This window comes from Sceloporus undulatus, chromosome 1 (genome assembly GCF_019175285.1).
Source record: "Sceloporus undulatus isolate JIND9_A2432 ecotype Alabama chromosome 1, SceUnd_v1.1, whole genome shotgun sequence".
Lineage (NCBI taxonomy): Eukaryota > Metazoa > Chordata > Lepidosauria > Squamata > Phrynosomatidae > Sceloporus > Sceloporus undulatus.
Window position 1 is genome coordinate 78,238,691 of NC_056522.1, and position 18,251 is coordinate 78,256,941.

Genomic DNA, 18,251 nt, shown 5'->3' on the forward strand with positions numbered 1-18,251 from the left:
GTTAACTATTGTCCAACGTTTTAGTACTGCTTCACATAGGCCGCACCCAATTTTTGGAAGCAGTCTTTAGTACAAATACTATCCAGAACCTGTGGCCTTGAGAATTTGCAGAGGCTTAATACAAAAGTGAAATGATGATCATAAGGTCCCAGATGGTGCAGCTGGGAGACGTGTGCTCCAGCGAGCGGGCCCTTAAAACCGGGGTCCCTCAAGGAGCCATTCTGTCTCCTATGCTATTTAACATTTACATGAAACCGCTGGGAGAGATCATCCGGAGACATGGGGCGCGGGGTTATCAGTACGCTGATGACACCCAAATTATTTTCTCTATGTCTCCGACTGATGCAGTGACTGGGGATGGCGTCTCTCCTCTCGTGGCCTGTCTAGAGTCAGTAATGGGCTGGATGAGGGAAAACCGACTCAAATTGAATCCAGAGAAAACGGAGGTACTAGTGATAGGTTCTCCTGGTCCAGGAATGGCGGTGGTTCCACCTGTCCTGAACGGGGTCACGCTCCCTGTGAAGGACTCCGTGCGCAGTCTGGGGGGTGCTTCTTGACTCGTCCCTTCGCCTGACAGCTCAGGTGAACGCGACGGTCAAGAGCACCTATTATCAGCTTCGGCTGATTCGCCAGCTGCGCCCATACCTGGCCCAGAGGGACCTAGAAACTGTTGTACATGCTCTGGTAACATCGAGACTGGATTTCTGCAACGTACTCTACATGGGGCAACCCTTATACCAAACTCGGAAGCTGCAAATGGTGCAAAACATGGCAGCCCGGCTGGTCACTGGCGTATCCAGGACCAGCCACATAACACCTGTACTAAAAGATCTTCATTGGCTGCCCATCCGCTTCCGAGCTCAATATAAGGCGTTGGTTATTACCTATAAAGCCCTAAATGGCTTGGGCCCAGGATTCCTGAAGGACCGCCTCTCCCCGTACATTCCGCCTCGCACCCTCAGAACATCTGGGCAGCAACTCCTGAAGGTGCCTGGGGCTAAGTTGGCTGTTACAGCCAGAAGATCTTTTTCCACAGCTGCCCCAGCCCTTTGGAATACGCTGCCCACGGAGCTCCGCTCATCTACCACCCTGGCCCAATTTAGGAAGGGTCTCAAAACCTTCCTATTTAATCAGGCATTCCCCGACTAAATATCCTGTGGGCCTCCCTCCTCTCTCGTGGCCGTGAGGTTGGGCTAAGGGGTTGTTTTTTTATTGTTTTTAGGATTGTTGTTTATATATGTGCTTTTAACTTGTATGTTGTTGCACTTTGGTGCATTTTGTTAGCCGCCCTGATCTTTTGGAAGGGCGGGGTACAAATAAAATTTTTATTTATTTTATTTTATAAAGGCTGCATCCTGTCGTATTCTGGGATTTGTAGTTAGATGCATCGCTAGAGCTCTCTGTCAGAGAATTTTAAATACCTAATGAAACTACAAATACCAGGATTCCATGGGTTTGAGGTATGGCATTTAGAGTGGTACCAAACGCTGTAATTTCATAGACTCTGATGTGATGAAACTGGTAGCCATGCGGGCATCTGTAGTACCTAAAGTGGTCCCCCCCCTCCCGAAGGATAATAATTTCCCACATATGAGCTAGAGAAAAATTGCTGGATTGAACCAAAGAGTTATTTTGATTCTAGCCACTTGTTTTTCTTTTCTGGCCAACCAGGTGCTGGGGGTGGGAAGGGGGTACAAACAGGGGAAAAAGACATTAGTTCCCCAAGAACTAGTATTTATATACATACTTCTTGCTTCTTAATTTACAAATGTTAAAATCTCACAACAAGAAAGTTTTCTTTTTAAATGCCATAATGTTGACTTCAACTTATGGTGACACTATGAGCAAGAGACCCCCAAGTCATCCTATCATCAATAGCCCTGCTCGGGTCTTGTAGAGTCATGGCTATGGCTTCCTTGATTGAGTCTATCACCTGTTATGCAGTCTTCCTCTTTTTGTACTGCCTTCTCCTTAATAATAATAATAATAATAATAATAATAATAATAATAGTTTATTTATATTTTCCTGCCTCTCCCAGATGGATTGAGGCAGGATTACAGTCAAATGCTTTACAAAGCATTATTCTTTTTTCTAGTGAGTCATTTCTTCTCATGATATGGCCAAAGTGCAGCATTCTCAGTTTAGTCATCTTGGCTTCTCAGGAGAGTTCAGGCTTGATTTGCTGTAGGGCCCATTTATTTGTATTTTTGGCAGTCCATGGTAACTGTAGAATTCTCCTCCAGCACCTCTTTACAAATGAGTTGATGTTCATTTTGGCTTCCATGGAGGTTTCAGGTTTGATCTGTTCAAGGACCCATTTGTTCATCTTTTTGGCTCTCCACAGTATCTTCAGCACTGTTCCCCAGCACCACATCTCAAAAGATTTTTATTTTCTTCTTATCAGATTTCCTCACTGTCTGGCTCTTCCATTCGTACATAGTAATGGGTAATAAAATGGCTTTTATGATTCTAACTTTAGTGCTCAGTTGTATATCTTTACTCTTTAGGACCTTTTCCTAGTTCTTTTATAGGCGGGTTACAGACTGCCCGAAAGAGGCGGCCAGGAGCCGCCTCTCTTTTTCATGTAGCCGCACTGCAGCAACCAAATTGTGTGGCGTGATTGCGCGAAAAAAAGGAGTGCTGAAAAGAGGCTCCTTTTTGCATCACCGTAAACAGCTGGCGGTGGCGTGAGCACGTTGCTGCCGCGCGGCTCCATCTAAGCACCACGCAGCAGTGACGTCATAGCTGTGCGTGCCATCTGGATGGTGCCACACAGCTATGGCATCATGGTGACGTGCTAGGATTGTGGGTCATGTGCATACACCACCCTGAGGCAACCCTAGCACATCACCATGATGCCGCAAAGGGCCTGTCTGTACAGGGCCATAACTGCCCTTCCCATTCCTAGTCTTCTTCTGGTTTCTTGACTGCAGTGTCCTTCTTGTTTGATCCAAGGCATGGGAATTCTTACTATTTAATGAGTATACACCAAAATAAGAACAGTTCCTTTTCTACCCTATCAAATGTTTTGTGACAAGGTTGCTCCGTAGTATCATTGCGCAGACAATAAAACTCAGCTACTGATGAACAGATTTCTGGAAAAGTGAAGAACTTTGCATTTAATGTTTTTTACCTCTTCAGTTCATCATCTTCATTTACTTTAATGGAAACATTTGGCATGTGTGCACAGAGCTCCCTACAGTTCAATTGATTTGAAAGAGTCTAGGTCAGATGCTCACTAATTGTGACTTTTGGTCTGGAACACATAGTGTAATTAGAAATTTCCTTAATGTTGTAGTTACTATTAAAGTCAAGCCGCTTGATCACTTCACACTTGTTATATAATTGTTACAGTTCTAAACTGTGCATGCAGAACATTTTTAAAACTCCTGTTCTATTAATGTAATTAAAGTTTAATTTAAATTTGCAGCAATTTCCTTTGCCCTGTAGCAAAAGTCCCAGTTTAAGTTTTAAAGTATCCTAGAGCAGAGGAATTTGTATTTTGCTGCTCATTATTTGCAGTTGCAGTCATGTATGAGAATACTCATAAATACACAAAGGTGACTATCACAGCATTTTCTCCTGCACAGAGTAACTGATAGCTGAACACTCAATTAAAACCACCATGGCAAAGAGAAATAATCTCCTACAGTACTTCTTCATAGGAGAACATCTTTTCATAAAAGCAACTAGATTTGAATTTATGTATGCTCTGCTCACTCTTATGCATGCTATCTGGAACCACCAGAACCACCAGTGTGACTTCTTTTGGAACTATTATTACAATCTGTTGTTTCTGCCCCAAGAACAATTTTAAAAAGTTGCTGATTTTATAGGTTTGAATATGTAGTAAAAATTAACTAAATTCAAGGTTGTTTGCCCACGTTTTCTAACATTTATTCCCTTTGGTTTTATCAATTGGTTGGTTGATTTTTAAATGTGTGCATCTTCTCCAGTAGTGCAAAATCACCATGCAAAATCTAAAGAGGTGAATTTACCACCCCCCTTTTAACATTTGAAGTGGATAGAATATTGTACATTGACAGTTCTTTTATCATAATTTGATTTTGGCATGAAATAGATTTTAATGCTATGTCTTGCAGTTAGGTTCTGTAATCTGATATTTGCCTAGACTGACTTTGCAATAACTGTACAAAATATCAAAACGGGACGACCTACAAATTTAGATTTTACTGAATTTTTCACTTCATTGATTTCAAACTGATGTTCACATCAATTTGCCAGCATGAGCAAACTGGTCCCAAAAGTCCATATAAAAATTCATCATTCATTATTCATTGTTTTTTATCAGGGAAATGGCACAAGGAACAGGAGAATATTGGTTTCTCTATAGGTCCCATGGTTCAAAAACCTGAAGGAGAAAAAAAAAAGATGTTGAGAGGACATTTTTTCTTTTAATATCCTTATTAGACAAAATTCATCATGTGACAAAGAGGGAGAGAAATTCTAGTGGTATCTGCTTCCTCTGCATTTGCTGAAAATCCTCCTCATAGTGTACAAAGCCACAATCATCTGGGCATCAAATCAAATCTTTATACATCCTCCCATTTAAGCTGGGTTTTATACTTAGTCTGTTTTCTTATTTTAGCCTCATCTCAGCAGTTTTACCTTAAGGACTGTGTGTTAACTGCTTTTATTCTATATTTTATTTTTGTATGACTACTCTTGGCCATACTAGTCTTGGGCATACTCTTTGAATACTGCCTGTTCTTTTCAAAGATAAAAGTTCAAGAGTATTCTTAGTAAATAACTATAAATTCCACGCTGTTATGCTCTCTCTTTCTGAGTCGCTTTCTCCTTTCCCTTCTCCCTTTTTCTATTTCAAAAACAAAACAAAAATAAAATCTTGGAATGTATTCAGACTAGAAGAAATTGACAAAAAGAAAATGAAACTACGGTTATAACATACAGATTGTTACTATATAACATCTGTTGGTTAAAAAAAAAAAAACACATTAGTGAATAAAGCATCCAGGAACAGAAACCCAAAACAAAAGAGGACTCATTGATTTTCTCCAGACAAACAACTCTCTGAAATGAATGGTTATTTTAGATTCGTTTGGAATCTTCTGGAGCATTTGTGGGGTGGAACTGTGCATTGAAAGGAGAACCTTCAGTCAGTAAGTGAAGATACTAATAAAAGGATCAGAATAACCCCTCTCTGGAGTGCATAAGGGATGATTAAATACTGTTTTCTCTGCAGCCACTATAGTCTACTTAAATACTGGATGGTGTTCAGTTCTTACCCCCCTTTTAATACTGCAGTTATTTCTATTTTATCATACAGTTGATCTCGGTCTCTGCGGACTTGACATCTGCAGATCTGAACATCCATGGACGGCAAGCCCATGTTGTCCCGAATAGTGGCATGTGCCCATGCCTGTGTTACCATTAGGGACATCCCCTGTTGTCCCATTGTGGTGTGTTCATGTTGCTGTGTAGCCATTAAGTTCCATTGTCCCCAGTGGCAGCACAGCTTTCCATAATGGGGGCACAGCTACGGGCATGCACCAACATTGGGGAGCATCCATGGATTTTGGTGTTTGGTGGATACTGAGAGATGATGGGATTTCTTTACAATGTCATTAATATGTCCGTTTCTCCCCTAGAGTCTGGTCCTTATCATTTAAATGTGGGTCCACCCCAGAGTGAGGCTAAGATAGTTAATCTCTTTACAGGCTATTGATAATAAATAGTTTCTGGATATCAGGCTTTCACTGCAGCACACCAGAGATGTCCAGTGATGGAGCTCCCCTGCCCCATGGAGCAGAATGTCCACACTATCCAGTGGCCCCTCAGCTGCCCTCCCCAGGAGCTTATGCTTGGTCCTTTATTGTTACACACAACAAACTTTAAAAAAACTTTCTTTTGATGAAAATAAAATGCCCATTCCTGGAAAACTGAAAACCAAGGAACACCAAAGAACACTGCCATTGCCATTGCCAAACATGATGAATATATTCATATTTTTTATTTGGAGGATAGATAAAACAAGATAGAATAGCAAGGATGTGAAGAATCATCATCTCTCTTTCTCTCTTTTTCTTTCAAAAAGGCCTTTTAACTCTTGAGATAGTTTGCCAAGGAAAAGGAAAAGAGCCATATCTGGATTTCTTTTGAAAAAATAGTTTGTGGGAATTTCATTTGTTTTTTATTTGCATGGAAAATATATATTGGGGTAGAAAATATGTTTCATGTGCAAAAATATGCAGAAGAGACTATGTATTTGACACAAAATATATTAATTCCAGTGCAAACATATCATTTTTTTGCAGGTGAACATAGGCCCGTTACAGACGGGCCTATAGTACGGACTGGGTCCTTATTAGGGTTAGAAAGGGGCGTCCCTTCCGGACGCCCCTAACCCTAATACAGACCGAGCCTGTACAAAATGGGGGCGCCCGTTCCACACGGGGGCCGCCATCTTTACGTAGCTGACGCGCTGCGTCCACACGTCACGTGGCGCATATGACGCTGCGAGTGCACCATTGGTGCCTCGCGCCGTCATATCCGCGCCGCAAAGAGAAGCGCCATTTTGGCGCTTCTTATTTGCAGTGTGGAGGAGCTTCGCGGTTTGGACGCTGGGGCTCCTCTGTGCTGCAAATGGCAGCAGCGGCAGACTGCCCCTTCTGGGCAGTCTGTAACGCACCATACTTTCTGTAAGCAATTTGAACACATACATAAAATCCTGCACAGAACAAATATTTCTTGTGCAAAAAGTGACACTTTGTACACGGAGCAATGTGTTTTGCATAACACACTGTCCCTTGTTAAAAATACTAGTTTTTTTTTTTACATGAACCACATTGGTCCAAAACACACTGCAGAAATAATCCAGTTTGCGACCGCTTTAACTGTCCCGGCTCAGTGCTTGGCAATCCTGTGAACTTAGTTTATCATGGCACCAGAGTTCTCTGACAGAGATGGCTAAATATTTCACAAAACTACAGTTCCCAGAATTCCCTAGCATTGAGACAGGGCAGTTAAAGCAGTCTCAAACAGAATTATTTCTACAGTGTGTTTTGGACTATTTTCTGCTGCAAAAAATATTTTCTGCACCAAAAAACCACATATATTTTCCCCCACAAACAGTTTCTCACAACCAGAGATCCAAATTATGAATGTTGCTCAAAATTTTCACCAAAGCCAACATATGCGTGCAGAGTGAGGATAAAGTCTCTTGAACTATTCATTTTTCCATGCAGTAATGAAATAAACAAATATTTGCATTCAAATAACACAAAAATTACTGAATAGTAACAAATGATCATATGCAATGAGTTAAATGCCAATTGTTAACAATTTGGGATTTAATTTTCTCTTGGTAGTGGTTTTCTTGTTCACATTGTTCACAAGTTCAGCCAGGATCCCACAAACAGCTTCAGTGTCTTAGATACCTCCTTTATGCTTAGGACTGAAACTCACTAGCCACCATTACATTCAGTTATACTAGTTCATGGACATAGTAACTATGTGCAGCAGTGCAAATCACCTTCTGTGTGATGGTGTCATGTGCTCAAAGGGCCTACATTTGTTTAGCACTGTCCATATGGGATGAGGTGAGTCTTGCTGCTTTCCCTGATTCATTGTGCACGTGTATGTATGCTTATCATTCTTTCCTCCCTTGCTGTCTCTGTAAAATGTTTCCCCCTCCTGTAAGAGCAATCAGATATTCAATAGCTATATTGAGTGATTGAGGAAATTTAAAATATATTGTGTGAAAATTAAGGATAGATGTCTTCTGCTTAGATTATACACAAATTTGCATTCACAAATTTAATATTCATCCATGTAAGAGGAAGGAGGGGAAAGTCACCTTGGGTGCTATGACAATAGTATGTTTTTGACTGAGTCATATTATGCCATATACTTTCTACACAGTCTAATTATTAAAGTGTATTGAAAAGAAATGTGAGTGTAAGTTTTAATGGCAGGAACTATAGTCCTGAATTCAGTCACTACTTCCAACTAGAATGAGACTATTATACCCATTGAATTTTCAGAAAAATTCAATCTTTATTCAGCATTTGATTCAGTGGGACTAGCAGTTGGATTTAGACCCAACGTTCAGGGCTAGTCTACATTAGGGGCAAGAGTCCAAATGGCCTCCTGCCTCCTTGCCCCCATCCCTGCCCCGGAACCACCTCATGTACCCTTTTCTCCGCAGTAATATTGGGTAGATTGGCTACATGACCTGAGTGCCCTTGTGGGGTTTCTAAGTCTCCCATGACATTGCTCTCACCACCACCATTGCCACTGTTCCAATCATTGCCACTGCCCCATTGCCCCCACCATCACTGCCTCTACTACCATTGCCACCTTGAAACCTTGGGGCCAGTTCCTGGCCCAAATGGTTTCCCTCCTCCTCCCTTGGCAGTGCTGGCTCCACTGGTGCACCCACCAGTCTGAGGCAAACAAGGAGCCCAGTGCTCTGGACACTCCGTTTTGATGCAAATGTCTGAGAGCTGCTGCTAGGAGGAGGGGATGTATGAAAATGTTAGAAGGTGGCCGTGGGGGGCAGCAGAAGCAGCAGAGGTAGAGGTACAAATTCCAGAGAAAACTTGAGATTGTAAAAACTTCACAATAAGGTAGTATACCCCGAATCTAGGGTGGGTGGGGCCATGCACGGTGTGGACTGATCACCCCAGATTCAGGGGAAGAGTAGTTTTTTAATGCATTTTAAAGCAGTGTAGACAATTCTTTAGATCTGTGTTGCATTTTGTAGCTATGCTAGAAGCCAAATATCAGTTACTGAAAAGTATGCTCTCTGATAGCTATGATTTGTTAGCTTGTTGATCAATAAACTGGCTGTCTGTGCATAGAATTTTCTCAGTTTTAGAAACTAGTAGGCTAAAACCAATAACAGTAACGCTATTACTGAACTGATGAAATATTCTTACACAGTCTAATTATTAAAGTGTATTGAATTCCCTACATGTGCTTCAAATAAAGGTAGCATTATATTTGCCATTGAACGCCACTGTTCTATTTATTTGTTTATTCCCTCTAAAACAACACTGTATTAATCTGAGATTGGGTGATATTTTATAGATTTAAATAAATATATTTACTGTCTCTGTTATAAAGTATCTTGCCAGGATGGTGTATATCAAGGATGGTATAGAACCTAGAAATAACAATATGTTTTTGGACAACAACCCTGAGTATCTATGATGGCCATGCTGACTGGAAAATTCCAAAAGCTGTAATTGAAAAATGTAACTGCTCCAATCTCTGCAAAAGTATATTCCCGCATATAAAAAGTCTTAACATTATCAGCTGAATAATCTGAAATGCATATTTTGCCATTTTGTAGCATGCATTGGACAGCTGTATATTAATTATCCCCCAAGCCTACTGTTAAAAATAGGACATGAACATATTGCAATCTTTTATGTAATGCAATTAGTAGCTTCTAAATGCTTAAAGTAAACAGTCATATTTCTCCTTTCATCATCTTTTTTCTTTTCTTTTTTTTAAACATCATTTTTATTAATATGCTTGTCATGCCTTGCTCCCAGGACCTAGGTGCAAAATCTGACACAGAGAGTGAAGCAGAAGGACAGGGGGATGTGCCTTGTGCAGACTATGATAACAGACAAGGGAACAGAAGGACAGACTATGATATAGACAGGGAAACAGAAGCAGCCCAGTGCTTGAGATAGACAGTGACACTCTCCAACAGCCACAAGGCACAGAAATGGACTCAGTAATGCCTATCATAATGAAACCTAGATGAGAGAAGGAGGATTTGAGACATTTGTATCAAAAGAGCTAATCAAACCCACCTCAGCTGTTTTGGACTACAACTCCCATCAACCACATGAGCATAGGAAATGATCGGGGATATGTATCAGAAAATGTATGAGAGTTACAAAATATTTGAATTTGTTCAATGACAGAAAAGCATAGATAGAAAAAAATGTTTGGAGATTGGTTTTGTTGTTCTTGTTGTAACATGGCTTCAGGTTGATTCCAGCTACTGGCAACCCTATCCAGAATTCTTGGCAATACTGATTCAGAGGAGGCTTGATATCATCTTCCTTTAGGCTGAGAGAGTGCAGCTTGCTCAAGGTTACCCACTGGGTTTCCATGGCTGAGCAGGGATCCTAACCCTGGACTCCCAGAGTCCTAGTGAAAAACTCAAGCCACTATACCATGCTGACTCAGATATATATATTTTTTATCATTAATCAAAGATACACTTCTAAGTAAATGGCAAATGCTTTTGAAAATCTTACAGCTTCTTCTGCTTTACATACATTTTTAAAAAAAAGACATTCAATGTTGATATTTTCCTTTCTGTCCTAATATAATTCATCTGATAGATTTGCCACAAAGAAAGACATTCAGTAATCGTTTGGCATGGAAGATATGCCGCCTTCCTAATTTGACTGACAGGAGAAATCCTGTTCTTATATTGCTGTCATGTGGTTTTTATCAGTAAATAACACACATTTGACTGTAGCTGCAGACATTAAAATAGACAGCTGTGTCTTTTAAAATTCTTCTACGATGCACCAGAGACATCTCTTAAAACAATGAGATTTTCATGTGTTCTGCCATTCTGAAATAACCCTTTAAATAGTTTATTAATTGCCGGGTGTCATAATCCATACGGTAGATAAGCTAACAAGGTGAAATGGGGTTGTGGTTGTAATGTTTGAACTACAGCTTTCTGCCTGTTGGGATGGAATACAGTTGCTCTTTCTATACAATACTATTTATGGAGAGTGTATGACTAATGCATATATTAGTTGAAAAGTTACTAAAATGTGATCAGTTTTTGGTTGCATCTGTTTCTTGTTGGACTTCCTGTCCACATATTTCTGAAATGTCATACTTGGCTTTCAGAAATACACATTTTTTCAAAGTGTCAAAAATAGCTTGCCATCCATACAGAATGGAAGAGCTCTGTATAAAGTGAGACTCTGTAAAAGGCAGAAGTAATCCAGTGCTGCCTGGCAATTCATCCTAAAATTGTCTAAACGTAAGGTTAATACAGCTTGATTAGGCTGAGAGAGGTTGGCTCATTAAGCTGTCAGGATCCGATGTAAAAACAGTGCATGGTTCTCTACTGTTTGCCTGCCACTTTAGTTGCTTTTGCCTGGGTTTCCAAATGAATGTTGAACTATCCTTCACTTGTTTGAATTGCAGTCATAAAGTACCATATGGTTGCTTTCCCTGCTCACAAAACTGCCAGGGTATTTGGCTCAAACACCACACTCTACTATATTAAGATAACTTTCCAACTTCTTTCTATATTTGGCAACATTTTGCCATTACCTTTGAGATACTTCATTAAAAGTTTAATTCCCATCAGTGTAATTTAGGCCCAAAAACCACTATAGAAATAATTCAGTTTGAGACTCAATGCTAGATAATTCAGGGAACTATAGTTGTGTAAGACACTTAGCTTTCTATGTCTGAGAGCCACAATAAAATACAATTACTAGGATTCTCTAGCCCTAAACCAGGGCATTTAAAGCGATCTCAAACTGGATTATTCCTGTTGTGTTTTGGACCTTAGATTTAGTATAAGAGAACAAAACTGCAAAACTTGTGACTTTTTCATTCAAAGTGGATGTAACTCTCCAGCCATACATGGTGGTCAACTGAGCAGTATGTTGTTCTTGTTGGACTGGGAAAAAAGTGGGATTTTTAATCTTCAGTGGGAGGGCAAAATTAAACATGTGACAAAGGACCTCAGATCATGCCCCAGGCATTCAGTGAAAGAATCCAATGCACAGCTTCAGGCTACACAGATTATGGGGCAGTACAGATGGACGGCTCCGTGCTGTCCGTTTTTGCCCCGTGTCTGTGCTGCAGCATTCCCATGCTGCAGCACAAACACGCCACAAAAAAAAGAGCCGCCTAGAGCGGCATCTTTTTTGCGATGCCGGAAGCAGGAAGGGGCGCTGCCATGATGATGCTTCCTGCCAGCGATGTCTGGTCGCTGTATGGTGGCAATGGTGGCATCATGGGGGCCCCATATGGATGGAAGGCTGCCATGATGCTGGCATCCGCACGTATTAGGGTGTGGCCACCACAACACAAAGCGCTCATGTGTACCGGGCCTATAACAGTTTGGTAGTAAAAACTGCGCTATTTTTTCCAGTGTATCCAGTGGCTACACTATAGTTTATGATCACACAACCAGTTTTGTAAGTAGAGGTGCTTCAAATGTTGCCAATTGCAGTGTTACAGGTATGTTGTACCTTTGACTTCCTGACTGTGGGACAATTCTAAAGTTACCTATATAGTGTTGTCAGCTCTTCTGCATAGACATGTTTCTTGCCATGTTAGTAACATTTGATTTGGTCTTTAGTTCTTGTGTTACTCTTTGCACCGTTGTTCAAGCATATGTTTGAACACTCTCTGTGTTTAAACACATGGGGTTCTGTTAAATTATTCAATAGTGAAAAGGACTTCTACTCATGAAAGGTGAATCATCAGATTCTCACTTATTCTCTTTCCTCCTATAAACATTGATAGCTGACAGAGGTCCAAAACATACTGCAGAAAAAAATCCAGTTTAAGACCACTTTCACTGCCCTGGTTCAGTGCTAGGGAATCCTGGGAGTTGTAGTATATTGTGGTACCAGAGCTCTCTGACAGAGAAGGCTAAATGACTCACAGAACTACAGTTCCCAGAATTCCCTAGCATTGAGCCAGGGCAATTAAAGCAGTCTCAAACTGGATTACAGTATTTCTGCAGTGTTTTGGACCAGAGTAATGGTTACCCAGACAAAGAGAATAGGAGCTAGAAAAGGGAAATTCCAAAACTGATTTTTATTTGACAATGACAATACAGTAACTAGAAGTAAATTTCCCTTGTGGTCTCAAAATAATTTGTCTAAAATGTTTCGGTGACAACAGGGGGAAGTGAATAAATCATGATGGCCCATTGCACTACATATTTGGAAAATAATCCCTGCGGTCTTCAGTTAGAAGTGAGATATAGAAAATTTCCACCTGGTGTCAGAAAAATACAGACAAATTCCTGAGTTAGCTGAGTTTTTTGTAAGCTTTCTGTAAGCTACATTTTAAATGAACACAATCGTAGTTAGATAGTTCTTGCTGAGAATATCTATCGCATATGTTCCGTTTGTACTATTTTCAAGAAAATTAATTTCAGTTTTATTAGTTTAGCAAAGTGCCCTGTGCATAGTATTATATTTAGTTTTCAAATAGTGTCCTAAGATACATCTGCCCTCTTAGTGACTGCTTATTTCACTTCCTTATGGAGCATGTGTTTTTTCTTTAAAAAAATAAATTGTGATAGGAAATTGTGTTCCAGAAGATTTTCTGCTACCCTTAACACAGTCGAAACTGATTTTAAATGTTTCTTTCATTTCTGCTTACTAAGCGAAATGTTTTAAGGTCCCAATAGCCCATAAGCATTTCAACTGAAATATTTAAGAAAAAATAAAGCATACTTAATGTGATCTAAGTTACATACTGCAAATAAATTCAGAACTTTACATGAAGATTATTTTTAATAGTATACTTGTCTTGAACTGTTTACAACATGCATTTCCCTTACATTGTTTGTTTAAACTTAAGAGAAGAAGGCACTGGATAATATGATGCAGTTGTCCATTCATCTAGAAGAATTATCTCATTGTCATTGAGGTCATTGGAATACCTCCACTTTCACTGTTGCTTTCTGTAGAATAACTTGCTTTACTGTTCACATCTTCCCAACACTGTATGGGCATCCAGTCATTGCTAACGTCATAGAGCACTTTTTTTAAAAAAAGAAAAGACAATATTCCAAAGGGAAAAAAATTGACTGGAAAATATCCTATTCTCTAGTTTTATGTGGGATTTTCTGGCTATGTGGCCATGTTATAGAAGAGTTTATTCCTGACATTTCGCCAGCATCTGTGGCTGGCATTTTCAGAGAATGCTTACCTGGAAGAGAGTGGGTATATATATACTGAAGATGCCAGCCACAGATGCTGGCGAAACATCAGGAATAAACTTTTCTGAAACATGGCCACATAGCCCGTAAAACCCACAAAAAACTATGGATACCGGCCATGAACGGCATCGACTTCACATTCTACCCTCTGTTATTGGTAAAGTGTTATGCTAATGTCATGAGCATTTTAATCTTTCTTTTCTTTTCTTTTCCATATTGTTTCCAAGAGTGTCCCAGCTATCAGGATCAGATTTTCTGAAGGTATGGAAATGATAAAAGGATAGAGTAATAGTTAGCAGAAATGGGGTCCTTGACTTTGACTGAGTAGAGTGGCTTTTTACTAGTGCAAAACTATTCTCAGATGCTACTCATAGGCTGGGTCAAGAGAAATGAGGGCATTATTTTCACATAGGTGCTAAACCCCTCTGGGAAGTAGGAGTATAGAGTCCTTATACATACCATGAGACATTAGAACTGGTACTTAATTCAATCTCAGATATGCAGTCATCAGGTTGATAGTTGCTTATGAACACTGCCATATGAGTCTCTCTCTTTTTGTGACAAGATGTTTCTGGGTTTGGTTGTGGCAATGCCTTAGTACACTGTTACAGTATATGCGGGGAATCAGTTCTGGACCCCCCTGTGCATAGCAAAATCCACGTAAGCTCAAGTCTCCTATGTCCCCAAATGTCCGCCGCCATTGGGGACAAAATCCCTCCTCTCCCCTCCTCCCTTCCTCCATCCCTCCCTCCCTCCCTTCTTCCTCCCTCCCTTCCCACCCTGCCTCCCTCCCTTCCCATCCTGCTTACTTACCTTTTGCTGCTGCTGCCGCTGTGGCAAACAACAGGTTGAAGGCCTTGAAGGCCTCTGGTGCTGCTGCTTGGCCTCCTCACCGCCACAGCCACCGCCACTGTGGGAAAAGCCGGCTGGCGGTGCCAGTGCTGGAGGCTAGGCCTTGGCCTCCTTGCTGCTGCCGCAGAAGGGCTGGGTGACGGTGTTGGAGGCCTCTTGGCCTCCAACACCACCACCGGGCCTTTCCTGCGGCGGTGGCGAGGAGGGCGAGCAGCTGCACCAGAGGCCTTCAAGGCCTCCTGCATCACCACCCGGCCTCCTCACCTCAACTTCTTCGCTGCCTTGGCCTCCTATCCACCACCGCCACCGTGGAAGGGCCAGGTGGTGTTGGAGGCTTCCAATACTGCTGCCTCCTGCCCCTTCTGCAGTGGCGGCGGTGGCGAGGAGGCCGAAGTAGCGAGGTGGCGGTGTTGGAGGCCAAGCCTCTTGTTTCCTACACCACCATTAGGTTTTTCCTGCAGCGGCAGCAGCAACAGTGGCGAGAAGGCATGGAGCGTAGCATCGTCAGAGGCCTTCAGTCCTCCATCAACACCACTTGGCCTCCTCACTGCCTCAGCCTCCTCGGCACCACTGCAGAAGGGCCGGTGGCAGTGCTGGAGGCCTCTTGGCCTCCAACTCCGCCACCCGGCCCTTCTGTGGCGGCAGAGGTGGAGAGGAGGGTGGTGGCAGTGCCGGAGTCTTTGAAGGCCTCTGGCGCTGCTGCTTGCCCTCCTTGCCACCGCCATTGCTACAGGAAAGGCCCGATGGTGGTGTTGGAGGCCAAGAGGCCTCCAACACCACTACCCGGCCCTTCCACATTGGTGGCGAGGAGGCTTTGACTCGGCCTCCAGCACCGGCACTACTACTTGGTTTTTCTTGCGGCAGCAGCGGCGAGGAGGCTGAGGAGCAGCACCAGAGGCCTTCAAGGCCCCCAACACCAAGACCCAGCATTTCTTGTGGCGGCAGCAGCAGAAGATAGGTGAGCATGGAGGGAAGGAAGGAAGAAGGGAGGGAAGGAGAAAGGGAAGAGAGGAGGGGAGGGGAGGGACTTTTGCCCCCATGCGTGCTGCCATTGGGGACAATTGCTTGGTTTGCCATCCTCACATGCTCAAATATGCGCATGGCAAATCTGCATACAAGGAGGGCCCACTGTATAACAGGGCTGGGTGTTTGGAGTTATATGGGAAATACTCATTGACTGTCATATTTGTTCCTGCAGACAATCAAGTGGATAAGCAAGCAAGAGAGAAGCTAAGTGGGTTCAGGAGCATTGCCTTCTATCAAAAATGAGAAACCAAACTACACTCAGACATTTAAGTTCACAGGAACCCTAACTGGCTATTTGTGTCACTTCACAATTGCTGAGAAAGTAGCTGCACTATGACCTTTTATCCAGGTGTGCTGGTGGTGTCTAATAGGAAAAGATTGATGGTCAGCCTCTCTGTGGCATTTTTGGAAGGAGAGTTGAACATGGGTGATTTTCTGGTTCTAGAGCCTTATGCTTTTGTGAAGGCTTGTCCAGTCATGCAGTTTTCCTAGGATTGCATTTTCAGATGTTTTCATCAGATTGAATGTGTTGATTGCGGATTAATCTTTATGAAATGAAGGGGATTTAAGAATTGCAGTTGTAGTTTCAATAAATACCAATCTTCTAAAAGCTCATTGTTCCAGCCTTCTTCAAAAAGATTTATCAACACGTAAAGATTTTGAAGTCTGTCTTAGAAGAAAAACCATTATAAGTAAGCCAAATACATATTATTAATCTATGAGGTTCAATTGTTTTCTTATATGTTTATGTTGTTCAGCAGTTTTGTTAAGTTTGGTAACCAGTTCCTTTGTGCAGAGTAAATAACAGTTCTAGACATACACAGTTTTAATTCACAGCATTCTAGTGATGGGTGATAGCATCATAATAAAATGATGTTTTAATAGCTTTCAGGGTAGGTGGGTGGACAGATGTATTGGCTGCTAGTGAAAAAATTGGTATGGCATTTTTGTCATTGCTAGGTCGTGCTTTGAGAAATGATTTATATTAAAAATTGCAAAAGTCTTCAGTCTTTTAGCTAGAATCATTTTTAATCACACCAAGAGTCAATTCCCCTTTGAATGGTTGTATTTCAATTTTGTTCACTGAGATTCTTAAGCTATTCATCCAGGTGTACAGGCTATCGAAGACATCTAAGAAGCCATAAAGTTATGTTTGTAGTGGAGAACAGTTGTTCATCTGTTTTAGCAACTGACAATAGATATATATCAGTACTGTTGCAACTTTCTGGTAGGGATGTAAAGAATATTCTCCAAAATTCGAAAATTAGGAGAAAAATGCCAGTTTCGACAAATTCTCTAACATGTAGGAGAGGAGAAATTCTGAGTAATTCTCGATCAATGAGTAAGAATTTTATTTTTAATAATTTCAAAATGAAGGGAAGAGAGAAATTTTGAGCTGACAAATTCGACCTCCAGGACTTGGGTATTTTGCATAAGAAAAGCTATCATTCATCCTGGCTTTTACCAGGGGCTATTTCCTTTGTTAGTGTGAAAAACAAAACAGAACAAAAGGAGGGAGCCTTCTCCACTTTACATCATGCTCTGCTGCCATTCAAATTCTCACAAAAGAGAAGAAGGAGGTGGGGATGTCAAAGGGGGATGTCAAATAATAATAATAATTTATGCCCAGCTCTTCTTCAGCCAAAAGGCTATCAGAGCAGCTTACAAATTACTAGATATTTCCCTGCCCTCAGGCTTGCAATCTAAAGGGACAAGAGACAAAAGGAGAAGCGAATGAATGGCAGGGGAAAAGTTCAGCAGATCCTCTTTCTCCCACATTCTCTTTTGTGAGGGTCACATTCTCTCAGCCTCAGAGGCAGGACATGACCATCTCTCTCTCTCTGCACCTCTCCCATGGTGATGCTAAGGTCATGCAATGATGATGATGATGATGATGATGATGATGATGATATCCCTTACCCAAAATGCTGAGGACTAGATGTATTTTGTATTTTGGATTTTGGAGTTTTTCAGAAATAATCCAGTTCGACAATACTTTAAGGCTATGGAAAATCCTGGGATTTGCAGTATGTTGTGCCACCAGTGCTCTCTGACAAAGAAGGCTAAATGTCTCACAAAACTACAATACCCAGATATTGTTGTTGTTGTTGTTGTTTTTATTTTCTTATATCCCAGGGTTTGGATGCCCACCTTGGCCAAGACACACACTCTCAGCCTGTGTGTGTAAGCATATACACGCAGCATTACACTTTCAGCAGCTCCACAGTTTGTCTGTGTGTGTATATATATATATGTGTGTGTGTGTGTGTATATGTATGTATGTATATATATATATACAAACACACAAAGATGTGTGTGTAAGCATATACATGCAGCATTACACTTTCAGCAGCTCCACAGTTTGTCTCTGTGTGTATATATATATATATGTGTGTGTGTGTGTATGTATGTATGTATGTATAT